Source organism: Ictidomys tridecemlineatus, chromosome 15 (assembly GCF_052094955.1).
Source record: "Ictidomys tridecemlineatus isolate mIctTri1 chromosome 15, mIctTri1.hap1, whole genome shotgun sequence".
Lineage (NCBI taxonomy): Eukaryota > Metazoa > Chordata > Mammalia > Rodentia > Sciuridae > Ictidomys > Ictidomys tridecemlineatus.
The window spans coordinates 38724968-38741513 of record NC_135491.1 but is presented as its reverse complement, the minus strand read 5'-3'; positions in this window follow the sequence as shown (position 1 = coordinate 38741513).

The following is a 16546-nucleotide window of genomic DNA, read 5'->3' as shown; positions in this document are numbered from 1 at the left end:
CTGTATCCCCAGACATTTATCTAATTCCATATTTTTTCATAGCTTGCCGAGTTCTGAAACACAGAATACATCTGCATGATTTCATGGGCTATTAAAAAAAAAGATTTCCCCCTCTTTCTGTTTTAATATCTCTAATTTCTAGCATACAATAGATGCTCAATAAACATTGGCCAACTAGATCAATTGCAGAAATAGATTCTTCTTTGAAATAAAACAATATGAGTTGTTGAAAATGGTTTGTGGGAGAAATTGTGAATTATATGATAATGGGTTGAAACATTTTCAACAATTCCCTGTTGCTTATCAAGAAAAGACTGTGAAAAGATGTCTCATGAATAGAGATGTACTTTAAGGAAAGAACACTGGTTACAACTAGGAAACTGGATGACCAGAATGAGAGTCTGAGCTCCAGCATACCTCATAGGAACTTATTAAAATATTCCAGCTGAAATGTATTGCACATATGAATTACAGCAGTGGTGGTGGAATACGAATGCTATTATTGAGACAGAATTGGTAGGACTTGTCCACTGATCAGATGTAGTAACGTCATAGATAGTGATTCTGATTTCTGAGCTCAACTAATCTTGAGGCTCTTAGGCCATTAAAAAATAATGGAGGCAGAGGAAAGGAAGTAATAGTTCTGGAGAGAGAAGATGATTTCTATTCTGGACACATATTTTTAATGAATTTCAAGCACTGCATATGTGCCTTGATAATGCATTCTATCTTCTTCCTTAAATAAAACTGATGTCATACTGATACATTTCCTTTTATTTTATGTGCATTGAAAGCTAAGAATAATTATTCAGTTTCTATCCTATCTGCTGAAAAGTGTTTTCAGGTAAGCCCTTAACATCCTCTTTACCATTCAACATTCTAGTTTTACTATTCATCAGGTTTTCCAATTTATGGTTCAATCATCATGGTCCTCATATTTCTGCATTATTTAATATAAGATATTGAAAATAGAATGCTATCTTGGAAAATATGACCCCCCCAAAAAAAAAAAACCCACATAGGTTGCATACCTAGAAAGAAAGAAGATCCTTCTCAAATCGTAGTGACTGCTATAGTTAAAGGGTCTTAAATGCATCTTTATATTTAAAGATTGGACTCAGTTTAGTGCTGTTGGACAGAGGAGCCTTTCAGAGGTGGGGCCTAGGACAAGGTCTATAGGTCACTAAGGGCATGACCTTGAAAGGGATTATGAGACCCTGGTTCCTTCTTCTTCCACTCCTTTGTTCCCCACCATGAGAAGAGCTGTTTTGCTCTGCTACATTCTCCTAACATTGATGTGCAGTCTTATCATAGGCTCCAATGCAAAAAGGTCAACTGATTACAGACTGGAAAACCTAAAACTGTCATCCAACATAATCCTTTTCTATTTTTAAGTTGATTATCTCAGGTATTCATGATAGTGGCAGAAAGCTAACCCATTTGGGGACATGTAAGTGATGTTCACCTAAATCTTTCTCAGAGATGGCTAATTCATAAATCTGGGTGCTAGTTAGGTGCCAGTCTTCTGGGGGTGGTGGAGTACACACTAGCCTCTACTGAAACTATTCAGACCCAAAACATCCTTTTCTCAGACAAGGTATGATTTACTTTACTAATTAAATGTCACTTACCATATTTTTCTCCTTCACAAAATTTGACACAACTGAGAAGTTAATTCCATGTATATAACTATTTTGAGTAAATTCTTTCCCCAGAAGAATATACCTTCATGAGTTCATACCTATTTTTACTATTATATTTATAATATCAGTGTAAGTACTTGCAAATGAAAAATTGTCCAATAAATATGCAATGAATAATTAAAAGAGGCAGGGAAATTAATGTCAATATGGAAGAGATTTCTGGTAGTAAAATGCATAATTCTACTGTTCAAACCTAACTTTAGGAAAGTGACTTTTTTTGGAAATCACAAAACTTTGGAAAATTCAGTTTTCAGAATCAGCTTTAGGAGTGATAGAATTTCAGATACAGATGCATATATATGTATATATATGGTTTATTTTGTGTGTGTAGTCATTAATAATATGACCTTACAGAAAACACAAAATAAGACTAAGATGCAATTTTAAAACATCTTATCTTAATATTAGATCTGTTGGTAAGCTTCACAGGATTGTGGAATAATTTGTTGATTCACTTATATGCATGAGATAGTTTGTTACAAACATTTATTTTTAGAGATTGTTATTTTCTAACTGCACAATAAATTACTGCTATTTGCATAATAGAATTGTTTGCTTCTTTGATTTTCTATCCAGATTGGGAATTATTAATATTTAGTCATACTTGATATGGATGCTTTGTCACTGATTATAAGTATAAAGTATATATCCCCATTATGAATTTTCAATATTCCCAGGCTAAGGATAGTGCATAGGACTCCCGTCCTTCAGAAAATCTTGAGGTTGTCATTTAAATGCCAAAATCCATGAAACAATTTTAGAGTTGTGGGTTGAAAAAAATATATAGGTTTCCTTCACTGCTTCAATATGGCCTTGTGCAATGCCTGCCATATCCAGTAAGCGTTTAAAAGATGGATGTTCAATGAGAGACCAAAGAATAAATGTTACTTTCAATTTCAAGCATCCTTATAAGATCAGTAGAATAAATGCCTTGCTCAACTTTCTTCCTGTCAAATTTATGTAACTATTTTGTGCTTGGTAAAGGGCATTTTCTAGTGAATTCATTGAACTAAAATTAATAAATTATTAAATTTTAAATTTTCTAGGCACTGGGTAGAGCAGAAAGGCTTTTTTTAAAAATTTACAATTATATTCTATTATGGTCTCAAATTTAAATATACAGATATGCAAATCTCATACTTTGGGTTCTGTGGTCTTCACTATTTTTTTTCCTGAAGATGAAAATAAATAACAATAATAAATAAATTAAAGTAGGAAAAGATTTTGAATATTTAATGCAAGGATACTCTGAAAATTCTTCTCAAGGTGGAGACCGGAAGATGTACACATTTTGTGTAATATATTCTTGCTTATTAAAATGGGGATACATGCATACTGGATACTAAGCTGCAAAGAATAAACAGAATTCCTTAGAAATGCTGAGTGAGGACCTATTCCAAGGCTTTAGAAAGTAAACATTAGTGAGGACACACTAGAGGCTCAGAACCCATTCCCCAGAAGGTTCCCAATACACTGAATGGAGTGAATGCTGCTAAGTAGCCCTCCCCATATCTTAGCAGAGAAGAAGAGGGGCAAACTCAAAGTGTTCTCTCCTTTAACATTTCTTCTCTTGATCCAAGAAATTCTCACCAATTTCCTTTTTCCAGGGTCCCTTGATATCAAACCTGGCTGCCAGTGTTCCACATGAAATCCAAAAATCACTCTGACATCTAATATATAGGAAATAAATTGATTGTTTTTTTTACTGTATTTCAATTTCTATGAGAGTCTGTGTATTATTTATCTTTATACCCTAAATACCCAGTATTATGTCTGAGTATTTAAGATGCTTAGCAATGATAGTTGGATGACCAAATCAATATTATTAATAGTTCCCTTTGACTGACATTTGTAGCTCATTAAATGCTAGCATGTTATCTTGTGCATGATATGCCATTTTTATTTTCTAAACAAGATTTAATATTTCCCCCTTTCATTTATATATACAGAGAGATATAGATAGATCCTTAGAAAATTTTTTACATAAAAGGACCTTGAACATGGATGGTAATTAGTGGTATATCCAGTCATAGAAGTATTTCAATTTCCACAATAGCTTAATCCACACCATTATCAAAAATAAATGATCTGCATTTTATTTAGTGTTATTTTAAAAGGTACTTTTAGAAGCAATTTGGGTAAAAATTAGCTATTATTGTTTAAATAAGGTTTGTTACTTAGTATTTGGATATTCTGGGAAAAGTTACTTTTTGAATATCAGTGTATTTTTTTTCCTGTAAAAAAGGATATAATTTCTACCTTGCAGAATTTTGTGAAGATTAACTAAGTTAATGCATGTCAAATACTCAGAACAGTGTTTAATACAGAAGAGATCACAATGAATGGCTTTATGCATATTTATTACTTCTTCCACTGATATTTTTTTAAATGTTTAACTTTAGAAAACAGAGCAATGATAACAAGAATAACAATAAGGGTTTTTTTTTTCACCATATTTTAAAATGCATTTAAAAGGCAAGGAAACTACTGTTAATTTTTTTTTTCTCAAAAAGTCAAGTTGGCATTTACTTTGGAGGTTTGAAGCATTGTAAGTAAATTATATGCAATAATTTTAAAGTAGGGAGTTCAGTTTATGCACAGACATAGTTTGACCTTTTTTCTATTTAATTGGATATATGTATGATGTGCCTACCAAGCTTTCTTAACAAAAGCAAGGGAAAGGGCAGTTCACACTGTGCTGGGCATGAAATGATTAAATGAAATTCTTGTGAGCTGTCTCAATCCAGTAGTGGGAAATGTTTAATGATATTACCCTGAGAATGGTACAGTTATGGAGGAAATGGCTTGGTGTTACACAGGAAGTGACACCATTGGCCCAAAGTCTTAAGCTTAAAAGTCAACCAGGAAACTACTATTAAGAACAGACTAAAAGTATCTCTTCTATCAGAGCTGAACAGAGAATAACAAAGGACATTCAGAATATAGTAAGGTAAAAAGTCAAGAACCATGCAAACATGGATGTGTACATTTTCTTGAAAAATGTTATGTCTAGCAGCCATTTTGGAATTACATAATCAAGGAAGGCAAAGCCTCCTCAGGAATAGAATGATTAAGCAATTAAAGATAACGTGACTTTGAGAAACAGTAGTAAAGTTGCCTTTTCCTTCTTATGAGTCTTGACAAGAATACAGAATCCTGATGCAAATAAGCAAGGGATTCAGAAACTCAGAATAGCTAAAGTGAAAGAGCAAAACCAGGGAGATTCAAGAAGAGGAACAAGGCAAAACAATTCATTCCTTATTTAAAAAAATTTTTGAAGTTGTTCACTATTTGTTTTCATAACATGGGAACTAGAAAACCTTATCTGAATCAACATATGTAATTTTATGTTTATATATAGTTATGTGTGAGACAACCTAAAAGTATAAAGCATTCTGTATTATATTCATTATGTGGTTTGCTGTTAACAAATTTCTTTAGAAGTATTAATATTCTGAGTTAAAGAATTCTGGGAAGTCACTCAGATAAGTAATCTATCAAATAGATTAAATCTGAAAAGTTGGATAAAATATACTATCATCCACTCAGGATAATGCTGTACTAGGCTTATTTAATACAATATGCTTATGTCTCAGAAGTTATTTATCTGAAGGAGATATTTTCTTTAGATAAAAAAAAATGTAGTTTAAGCATAATTAAAATCTCCCTGGAAAATCTCCAGCTTACTTTTTAAAATTATATGCCAGATTCCTATATTATTTCCTATTGAGCTAAAGTAACAAGTTCCTCTCCCTCTCCCTCCCTCTCTCTCTCTCTCTCTCTCTCTCTCTCTCTCTCTCTCTCTCTCTCTCTCTCTCTCTCTCTCTAAGTGGAAATATGCTTCTATATGATAGACTTTTTTCACACTAATCTTGGAAATTCAGCCTCAAGTAAGAAATGTTGTCATAAGGCTTTGGCATTATTAGCAATATACCCTGAAGGTTTTCTTCAGTGGAAAATATTGTGGTGACTCACAAAAACAAATAAATAAATAAAAACGAATGAAGAAATATTCCTGATAGTATAACAAGTTGTTAGCTTTTTATCTTGGGTTGAAGTTCATTTTCAGCTATTCATTTGTGTTGTATGAAAGCATGACTCTTTCCTGAGCTTCTTGGCACATATCCACAGAGAAAATCAAAATTCAGTTGCTTACTCTGTTAGCCAGAAATTCATGCCATTTCCTTTTAAATAGGCAGCAGAGCAAAAATAGCCAATAAAGCCAAATGGTTGCCCAATTCAGTGAACTAAACAAATCTTTAGTCCACCATTAATGACTTCCATTATTCAAAGATATTTACAAAGTGACTCTGACACCAGGATTTGCCCTAGCCTCCAATATTTTGAAGATTCCTGTACACAAGGAGCTTCTAGTCTAGTGAGAAAGAAAATAAATCAAATAAGAATAGTAAACACTCATCACAAAAGGCATTTTGACAGAAGATATTGGAAAATGGACACAAAACAGTTGTGGGAGATAGTTAGAAAGGATTTTCTGAGGAAGGAGAATTAGGATAGCCCAAAGATTATTTAAGGACCTAAAAATGTATGTGTCAATATCTCCCATCCAAAGAAATTCCAGGGCAATCCCAATGTGAGTTGAAGGTGATATAGGCAGGTGTGAGGTGTCCCCTCAAAGCTCACATGTGAGACAATGCAAGAAGGTTAGGAGGAGAAAAGATTGGTTTATAACTTTAACTTAATCAGTTAATTGATCCCTGATGGGATTATTTTGGTGGTAATTGGAGGCATGTTAGCTGTGGCTGGAGAAAATAGTTCAGGTGTGGCTATGGGGTATGCATTATGTATCTGGAGAGTGTAGTCTCTCTTTCTCTCTCTGCTTTCTGATCATTATGTGAGCTGTTTCTCTCTGCCACACTCTTCTGCCATGATGTTTACCCTCACCTTGAGCCCTGAGTAATGGAGCCAGCTGCCTATGGATTCAGACCTCTGAAACCATGAGTCTCTGAATAAACCATTTCTCCTTTACAATTGTGCTAGTTAGATCTTTTAATCATAGCGGCAAAAAAAAAAAAATCTGACTAAAACAGGAATCTTGATAGAATGAGAGAAGGAAGAAAAAAAGGTAGGGAAGAAGGGAAGAAATAGAGGAAAGGGAGAAGAAAGGGTGCGACAAAGTCAGGAAATACACAATAGGTGCAGGTAGTGAAGGATTTCTTATTCTTCTTTTTTTTTCTTTTATTGACATAGTTCATAGTTTGATTTACATATTTAATTTTATCCTGTACTATTTCCATTGTTTTCACAATAATACATTTGTCTTCAGTATGAAATAGTACAAGATAATCTCTTTTATCATATATTATTAATAGTTTGAGATATCTCTATCGTTTAGATTCATCCTACCTTATTGAGTTTGCAAGGTTCTATGAGACAGGGAAATATTTTTTTCATTATTTTTTACAATTTTGAGAAAATCCAGGTACCCAACAATCATTTGTTTAATTGAATTAAATTTTGGTATTCTGCAAAAACCACAAAGCAATTCTGGTACATGTTGTTCTCTATGTTTGCCGTAGTATATAAGTTGACCATAGTAACGTGTAGCAACAAACAAAATGTATTGATTAAAAAGTACTTATCAGGTAGCATGCTACACTGGCTAATATGTTCCTTCCATTTCTCAAAACAAGCCTTCAATTACATAATAGCCTCTTTATGAAAAAAAAAACGAATTGAAACTTTTAAAAAATAGAATTTCATAATGGCTTATTAATAGCAATACTGGAAGTTAAATTCAGATTTGTGTAAATCCAGTGCCTACATTTTTTTAAATGCAGAAATAGTTTCTTTTAGTTTGTCAGTGAAGATGCAGATAAAGCAATTATTGTCTGAATGAACAAATGAACATTCATAGAGTACTATTACATATGTCTCCCTGCTTATTTATTTTTCTCTTCTTTTCCTTATTTTATTACTCCTTTTAAGCTGCCTTGCTTTTTTATATAAACAAAGATGTGTTCAATCTAGTATGATAAATTTAATTTTAAAATAAGAGAAAAATTAAATAGAAGGGGATTAAGTGTGACTAATAAAAACAGCACTGGTCTGAGGTCATTATGCTACATAATACAAAGACTAAGAAACTTAAAGCTAGCCAGAAATTAATTAGTTAATTAAATTTTTTGCTAGTCACAACCTCAAGTAATACAGATCAGATGCATAGGTTCATGTGGATAAAAGAAAACAATTTTAAAATTGCATTTAATTATTCCTAACAGTGAGAACTAAAAATTCTCTTTCATCATTAGTATTGTACATGGCCACTAGTAACCACCCTATGAAGACACAGTAAATAAACTGCTAATATTGTAAAGTTAATTCCTTAGTAGGCATGAGAATTTCTTGGGGCTCCTTTATAAAATCATAGCCCTCAACATAGTTAATGACCTTATGCCAATATTTCATTTACTCAGTGCACCTATATAATGATTGAAATTAATACTGATCATCAATATTATACTTGACAGAGTTAATTTGCAGATAAATTTTAGGACAACTTGGAGAACATTTTTGTCATGTGTCAGGTAGGGTGAAAATCACTGTAAGAATAGCTCTGGATGCTGCATTGTATAGTTCACAACCAAAGGGAGAAGATTTATACAATAACAAAGTATAAATAAAGTAAAAATTACAATAGTAACATGTATACAAAATTCAGTGGTAGCACATAACCCACTTGAATCAAACTGTGAAAGATGATGTATTAAGAACTGTGTAATGTTTTGAACGACCAACAATAAAAAAAAAAAAACAGAAAAAAAAAAAACAGAGAATAAAAAATATTAAAATTGCATGTCAGAACCGGTTTAGAAGAAGCAGAAGAATTATGTTAATTTCATATTCATATTGAGGATAAGCTAAGTTTATTTTATATACAAATAATGCTTCCCATCCCAATCTCTTATCAAATGTAATAATTTATTTCTCACTCAGGTTCCACATTCAACAGAGATTAATGGACGTACCTTGCCTCTCACCATGGTGGACAGACTCTGGATACTAACGAGTCCCTGCCAGTGATTGGTGACCCTGTCCCTTTGCATAGGTAAGACCTAGAAATTTTAGCTAATCCATAAAATGTGGCAGAGGGCACAGTATGCCACTCAAGTTATTATTAATTAATTAGAAATTTATAATACTCAGTTAAGCCATGTTCAGACTCCTGATTCACAGAAACTATGTGATAATGTGACCTGTTTTCAGCCATGCATTTTGTGTTCATGTGAGTGTGTGTGTATGTGAGTGCATGTGTGTATGTTTGTTAATTTATAATCTGGATAAAAATATCCATCTCAATGTGTGCTCTCTCTATTCTTCAAAAGGAAAGTTAGTCCTTTATTACAGTAACTTTCCATGCACAAATTCATGAGAAACACCCATTACTGTAGCTCAAACTTCATGGATTGGAATAAGTCACGTGGTCATGTTCAACATCAAAACGTTGAATAAGCCATGTACCTAAAGGAGGAAAAGAACTAGAATATTTGTAAATAGCAACAATGGCTATTTATTCCCATGTACATCTTACAGTGTGAAATTTTCTGTTTTATAGGACACAAGACAAAGATACAAATAAAGTAAGTTAAATTAATATAATTGGAGAATTGCTTTGTAATAAATCAGAATTTTTTTGATAGTGACACTTGTTCAGTAAATCTGGGATTTAGTTTCACTTTAGAATGGCTACAGCCAATAAATATTAATCTAGCATGAAACCATCATCAAAACTACATATTTGTTAGCTATTGTAAACACATTAAAATACCCATTTCATTGATAAATAGTAGGAAGGCAATGCTCATTAGAATTCAGTACTGAATTATTCCATTATATCAGCAAACACATGAAACAGGTTTAGAAAAAAAAAGGGCGGAAGCAAATTTATACCCTATTTTTAAGCATATATCCCAAGTTATCATGAAATAAATCTGAACACATGAAAGAAAATGCCTCTTTTGTAAAATAAATATTTTTTTGGTTCCCTTGAGACCACCAAATTTGACCTTGTAGTATGCTTTTATTTATTCTTTTGACTTCCAGAAAACAGGCTCAACCTGATAAGTGCATGGACCTTATGTTCAGACTTCATCCAACTGAATCCAGATAGATATTCTAACTCCTAATGTGGTTCTCCATTCTTTCTCAAGAGAATAAAAATGACACCATGTCCATACTCTCATGCTTACCTAAATCAAGAGCATGTTTAAACATTCATAGTCAAGAGTTAGGGCATGAAAATTTTCATTTTCAAGGTCACTATGGTAAAATTGAAGTAAAACTGCACTCCGTGAAAGAACTCAAATGTATTTCATACAAAAGATGTGTAGGATGGGAATAGTTTGATGTCTCCTTTTGCTCTTTAGTGTAGACTATGCCTATTGAAAAAGAAATGAAAATCACCAATGTGTGTAGGTATCTGTCCTGATGGTTCAAGGATGAATTTGACAGAACCTCTCTTCCTAAGAAGGTCACAGCCCATGGGGGAGGGGGTGGTAAAGTTCAATAATGTTACAATTTTAAAGAAACTTTTATATGCCTTAAAAAATGTGGCAAATGAGACAGTATCAACTGATAAAGAATCACCAATTCTGGGATTTGGGTGCAAGCTTCATTTTAATGCTAAATAAAAATTCATGGGTTAAATAAATAACACAGAAACATAATGGAATATACATGGTCATTGAAAGGTATGCTTTTAGAGACCATAACAAATACTTGACACATAATGTGACCTCAAGTGAAAAAGACTATATACAAAACTGTATATTCACTTTGAATAAGATCATATACATTAAATTCATGTGAGATGGGGGAGGAAATCGGTTGAAAATCTGAGTCATTTTTACTTTTTGCATTGGAAATTAAACCAGAGTTTCCAGATGAGAGGCATAAGGCCAAAGGAATTCAAAGCTTTATTTCTGGTCTCAAGAGAGAATAAACAGAGATGATCTAGAAAAAAATCTATGATGTATGATCTACAAAAATGTATGATGTTGTCTATGAAAATATTTAAGACAGTAGGTTTATTAGGCTAATGCTTCTTCAGTTGTCTATGAAAAAATGTGCTTCCCTCCTCCAACCTTTCACAGATCTTATCTGGTCAAAGTGTGCATAACTAATGCTCAGTTTACTCCACTAAACAAAACTGCTCTATAAAACATTGAATGCAGCATCATTGCACCTATCTCGATGTCACAGCAAGGTCAGATTGCTCTAAGCATTTCTAAACTCTTAGTTCTCAATTTTTTACATATTTCAATGCATTATATTAGAAAAAAAACAACTATGGAGAGGCAACTTGTCCAATAACCATATTTTAAATTGTAGTGGTTCATTTAAAGAAAAAAAAAGAGGCAGGGAAAAAAGGAAGGGACAGAAGTCAGGGGAAAAGAAAAGAGGAGAGAAAGGAAGAGAAAAAAGAAGAAAGATATAAAAGAAGGAAGGTAAGAAGGAAGAAAAAAACAGATTTAAAAATGGTTGAGAATATGGTAAGTTTAGAAAGTACATCTATAATGGAAACTGAAGGAGTCCATTAAAACTAACAACAGTTTAATAAACAACTACTAGATCAACTGTTTATTAGTTACTTTGGAAACTCAAGGTAACTATTAAAATAGATACTATTTTCAGAACTGTCAACAGAACCATTCTTAATAGCTAGAATGCATACATAAGTATAGTGAGTATACTTTTTAGCATCACTTTTCATTGAAATTGAAAATTCTCTGCTCAAAATATTGCAACATACTTTCTGCAATTTTTTCTTTTTTATTACTAAGGCAAAAAACTATAGTTATTACTCATCAACTATTATTGCTAGCTCAGAAAAGAGATGTAAACAATTATATAAATGTCCTAATGTCATTCAATAATATTATAATGAAGATACAGTTGTACTGTTTTACAAGAGAAGATAACACAAGGACTTTTATGTGTTCATAAGTTCCCCTCTTATCTTTTCTTTTTCTGGGAGAAGGGTGTGTTACTGGGTGTGTTGAACCCTGGGTCACTCAACACTCAAATTTTGATTAAATATCATGTATTTATGTACTTATTATGAGCCACATCCCCAGACCTTTTTTGTACTTTATATAGAGACAGGGTATCACTGATTTGCTTAGGGCCTCACTAATTTTCTGAGGTTGGCTTTGGTGAGGCTGGCTTTGAACTGCAGTCCTACTGCCTCAGCATTCAGAGCTGCTAGGATTACAAGTATGCATGGTATTCCCTTCTTTTAAGGTTTTGCTAAGCTTTGAGTAAGTAACTTGCATATTGACTGAAGGCTATTTTTCCTATGTTGCCAGATCAGGATTTCCTCATTTAAATGTGAGGTACTTAAGTTTAAGGTCAATTATTTGCACTTCCACTTCAATTAAGAGGACATGGCCTCATAGTTTAATTTACAACAGCTAGTTAGATTCCCTAGGAAATACTTTGGAGTTTCTAAATTGCTAAATAGCAATTAGTCATTGGGAAAAAAAAAAAAAAAACAGGAGGCAGCAAAGTTCAAGTAACTATCAGATTAGATCATATATCACACACATTATTCTACTCACTCATTAGCTAAATACTTAGGGAAAGGGAACAGTGATATTTTCTTAATGGTATAAACATTCTAGGAAAAAGTGTAAGAATTAGGTTAAATACATATTATATTGACAAGTAAACTAAAAAGTAAAAAGTCCCCTGGGCAACTTCATATGGTATTTAGGGAAAAGGATAATTCCCAGTCTGTTTGTTTTGATTTAATATCATGTATTTATGTACTTTTATTTTTTTCCATCTCAAAGTTCTGCTAGATTAAGTGACAAGTGATACAAAGGAGAAAAGCAAAGTATTATAAATAATACTACCTACCATTGATTGGCATCTCTTGGGAGCTATCCTTGGGCTAGATTCTTTAATCTGCATAAAATAAAGTTTCTTTAGAAATCATATAAACTATAATTTATATGGTGATATATATGTGTCTATCAAAATCTCAAATTTTTTCTTTAAATATTAGGTAAACTATAATTTATATGATAAAATATATATGTATATCAAATTTCAATATGATGATAAGAAGAATAGGAAACACTAGTCTAGAGATGCCTGATATCCTCTCCAGATCCAGTATTCATGCAGTTGAAATCTAAGGTTTTCTGCGTTTTTAAATGGGATGACCCTCTTCAGGACCCATTTCATAGAGTAGAAACATGGGTGATTCTGTAGCACTGGCCAAAATATTCGTATAATGATCCATGAACATATCAGAGCAGGGATGAAGGAATGAATGTGACTTCCTTGGTCTCATTCATTAAAAGCTTTTCTTGAGAATTTTGAAATAGAAATGAATATTAGCTATTTATATCTGTTTTCTGACCACAGAATTCTCTTCCTTGGAAGCATCCCAGTGCTTTTATGGGGATTATACCTCAAAGTGCATAAATCATAAAGCTTCCTTCCTTGACATTGAAAACTTTTATTGATTTAAGGGTTTGCTTTAGGGGGAAATGTCACAGTGTCAAGACAATTGTGGGTTTTATGTGAAAAGTGCTTATTTACTTTGCTCTTTGGGAAACAATGCCATGTTGCTATGACAACTGTCATATGACTGTTTCTTTTCACCATAAACACACACACACATACACACACACACACACACACACACACTCAGCCTGTTGTGTGCATTTTCATATACATGCAGCCTACTCAAAAAACATTAGTATCCCTATTCAGAGATTACTCACAGAAAGAACTAAGACAGAAAAATCATGGAACAAGAATTGTTTGTTTTTGCTTCATGTTTAAGATGAATTGAATCTGCAAGACCAAAATAAATTCTTTTAATGTGCATATTAGTCATTTAAATACAAGGGCTTAGAAAATAAATGTTGAACCATGTAACCTAATAAGTTTACCATTCACATTGACTTTGCAATTCTACCTGAAATATGACTGTACTGTGGAACCTTGCATTTTTTAAAAAAAGATTAGCTTCAGAATCACTGAAGAATTTATAGCTCTTCAAAAGTTATCTCTTTTAAATTTTAATTTGATTTGTAATACACCGTGGTGCAAACTTGCACATCTTGTACAACTTGTATATTTTTTCTATGTCTTCAAACTACCCGTAGTCTTACTAATTCAAAATTTATTGATTATTTTGCCTTTCTACTAAAATAAATTGCTATGAAAAGGGAACTATCTATATTAAAGGAAAAGGCCAGATATGACTTGTCAAAAAGATAAAGTAACTCCACAAGGAAATGCATAACTTTCTTCATGTTTGTACCATCAAAGATCATCTTTTGCAGAACTCCTAGTGCATTTTAAACATATTGGAAAACACCACCATCCACTCCATAGCATCCTCTTCAAATGTCTACTTAATCATCATCTCCACAATCATTGAGCTCATCGCTCACAAGGAATATTATTCTTCAAGTAAAATCATCTACCCAATATGAAGTACTATATGCTTCATATCTCAAATTAGAAGTCATAGCTCCTCATCAAAGTCTTGTCCAATGTAAATATCTCTTTCAATGACAAATTTTCTGATTTTTCTGTGTGTGTGTGTGTGTGTGTGTGTGTGTGTGTGTGTGTATTTATAAGTTTCTGCTAGGGGCATGCTAGTGTCTAAGAATAATATATATATGAAAAAATAATTCATGCCCTGAAAGCATTTATGTTCTGGTAAAGATAAAGGCAAACCATATTTTATGAATATACTTAGCGTGTGCAATAGGAGAAAGTAAAATAAAATAAAAGCCCAAGTGGGCTTGCAATTCCTTCCTGAATCATAGTGTGGAGACCAATTTTATCAAGTGAGCAAGTGGTAGAAAACTTTTGCAAGCAGAGAAGCAGCATATATACAGTGCAGAGGTGGAGTGAGTGGCAGAGCACCACCTGGGATAGTAGGATTGGGTATCTTGGTAGGTGGTGAAGGTCATCAGGGAGGGAGGAAGAAAGCAAAGCCATTTGTCTCTTAGGTATATTATTCAGATGCTATCTTTCAGGCAATGTGAAGTGACTGAAGGCTATAGAAAAACAGAGGGACATGATTTGTTGTTGTTATTGTTGTTCTAGAAAGAGAAATTTGACAGAAATGTGTGTAATTGGTTAGAATTTTACAACTGACAAAAAAGAATTTAAAAAATGTTCTGGTTAGAATTAAACAGTGTGTCCAGTTGTCATTGTGGAAAGAAGATATTGGGAAACAATAAGGAGATACAATTGACAAGGTCTTGTTACTATATGTTCTGGTAGAGATAAAGGCAAACCATATTTTATGAATATACTTAGAGTGTGCAGTAGGAGAAAATAAACTAGAACATATAGCACCAGATACATAGGTAAGAGAAGATGAGAATCCAGATTTCCCTGTATTATTACTTGAGCAAATGGAAACAGAAAAGATGAAGTGAGACAATAAATCTCTGGAGAGAGATATCTTAAATTTCCATATTCTTGGGAATTGCAATGGAAACATATAAACCTCATCAAAAAAGTTAGACCTAGAAGTGTGATTGGGGATAAATATATTCTAGATGTTGAAGACTTGGTTTAGCAGTAGGAGAATAATATTTAGGTAATGCAGATATAAAATGAAAATAATACAAAGAGAAATCAAAATATGAACTCTAGCAATGTGGTTTACTACTATTAAAATTTCTAGTTAGTTCTTTTCAAATACAAATGAGGGCTGCTTGGAGAATTCAAACAGTGAAGATTAGGAGATTTCCTTATGATGATTATCTAGTGACCAAGTGGGTTAGGTTCAGAGGAGCAGAGGTGGTAGATTACTGAAAAAAAGGTGGAGAAAATGAAGTAGAAGCTTCCTTTCAAATTCTTGCCTGAAATGTAAAGGTATAACAATGAGTTTATGGGTGGAAAAAAAATGGTCTCCAGTGATAATGAATAGTGTCTCTCTATAAAGAGTGTTCTCCAGAAGAAAGTGCAATATTCCACCTGTATCTAATCACCAGGACCAACCAGGGAAGAAGTAGCTCTCATGAAAGCTGCATCCCTTTCGGTCCCTCAACCCCTGATCCTGCAGGTTAAGGACCACTACCAAAGCTATTGAGAAATAAATTAGGAGCTGGAACATGAAGCTTTTAACTTGAATTGAACAGAGTTATTTTTCTCAAACTTATTTTAGCATGTGGTCCTTTTTCCTGCCAACCCTGCCGGCTAATGATCTAGGAAACATTCTTTAAAATAATGTTCATCTACATAAAACAATAAATGTACCTATATAAACAGCAATTTGGCAACAAAAGAAGACAAAATGCTACTTAAATATTTATCCTCTATGCTTATGTTTATTTTAGTACATTTCAGTTTCAAAAAAGGAAACATTTCCCATTACAGCAGGACTTCTCTGAATTATAACCATCCGACTATACATGACTAAGTGCTTCATGTATTATCTACCATCCGAGCATCATAAAACCATTTGACTACCATGTTTTGTTGTCTTTTGCTAGCTTGTGTTTGTGGTTAGAGTTCAGGATCTTGCGGCACCAGTACCCTACAGTACATTTGGGAAGCTCTAACAGGGGATACGAAGAGCACACTATACCTATACGTCAGATCCTGAGAGAATCACTTGGTACAATAGATTATTTATTCCTTCTAACAACCTATGCATTAGATGCTATTGAAATCATGATTTTGTAACTGAAGAAGTGAGTTGTAAAAAGAATAAGTTTATCAGATAATTATGCAGATTAAAGCTAGAGAGATCTAACTTAGAGGCATATATCCTTAACAGTGATTCTTTATTACCTCTCCTGTGTTCATCCTGATAGATGCTACAAAGTTGCTCAATA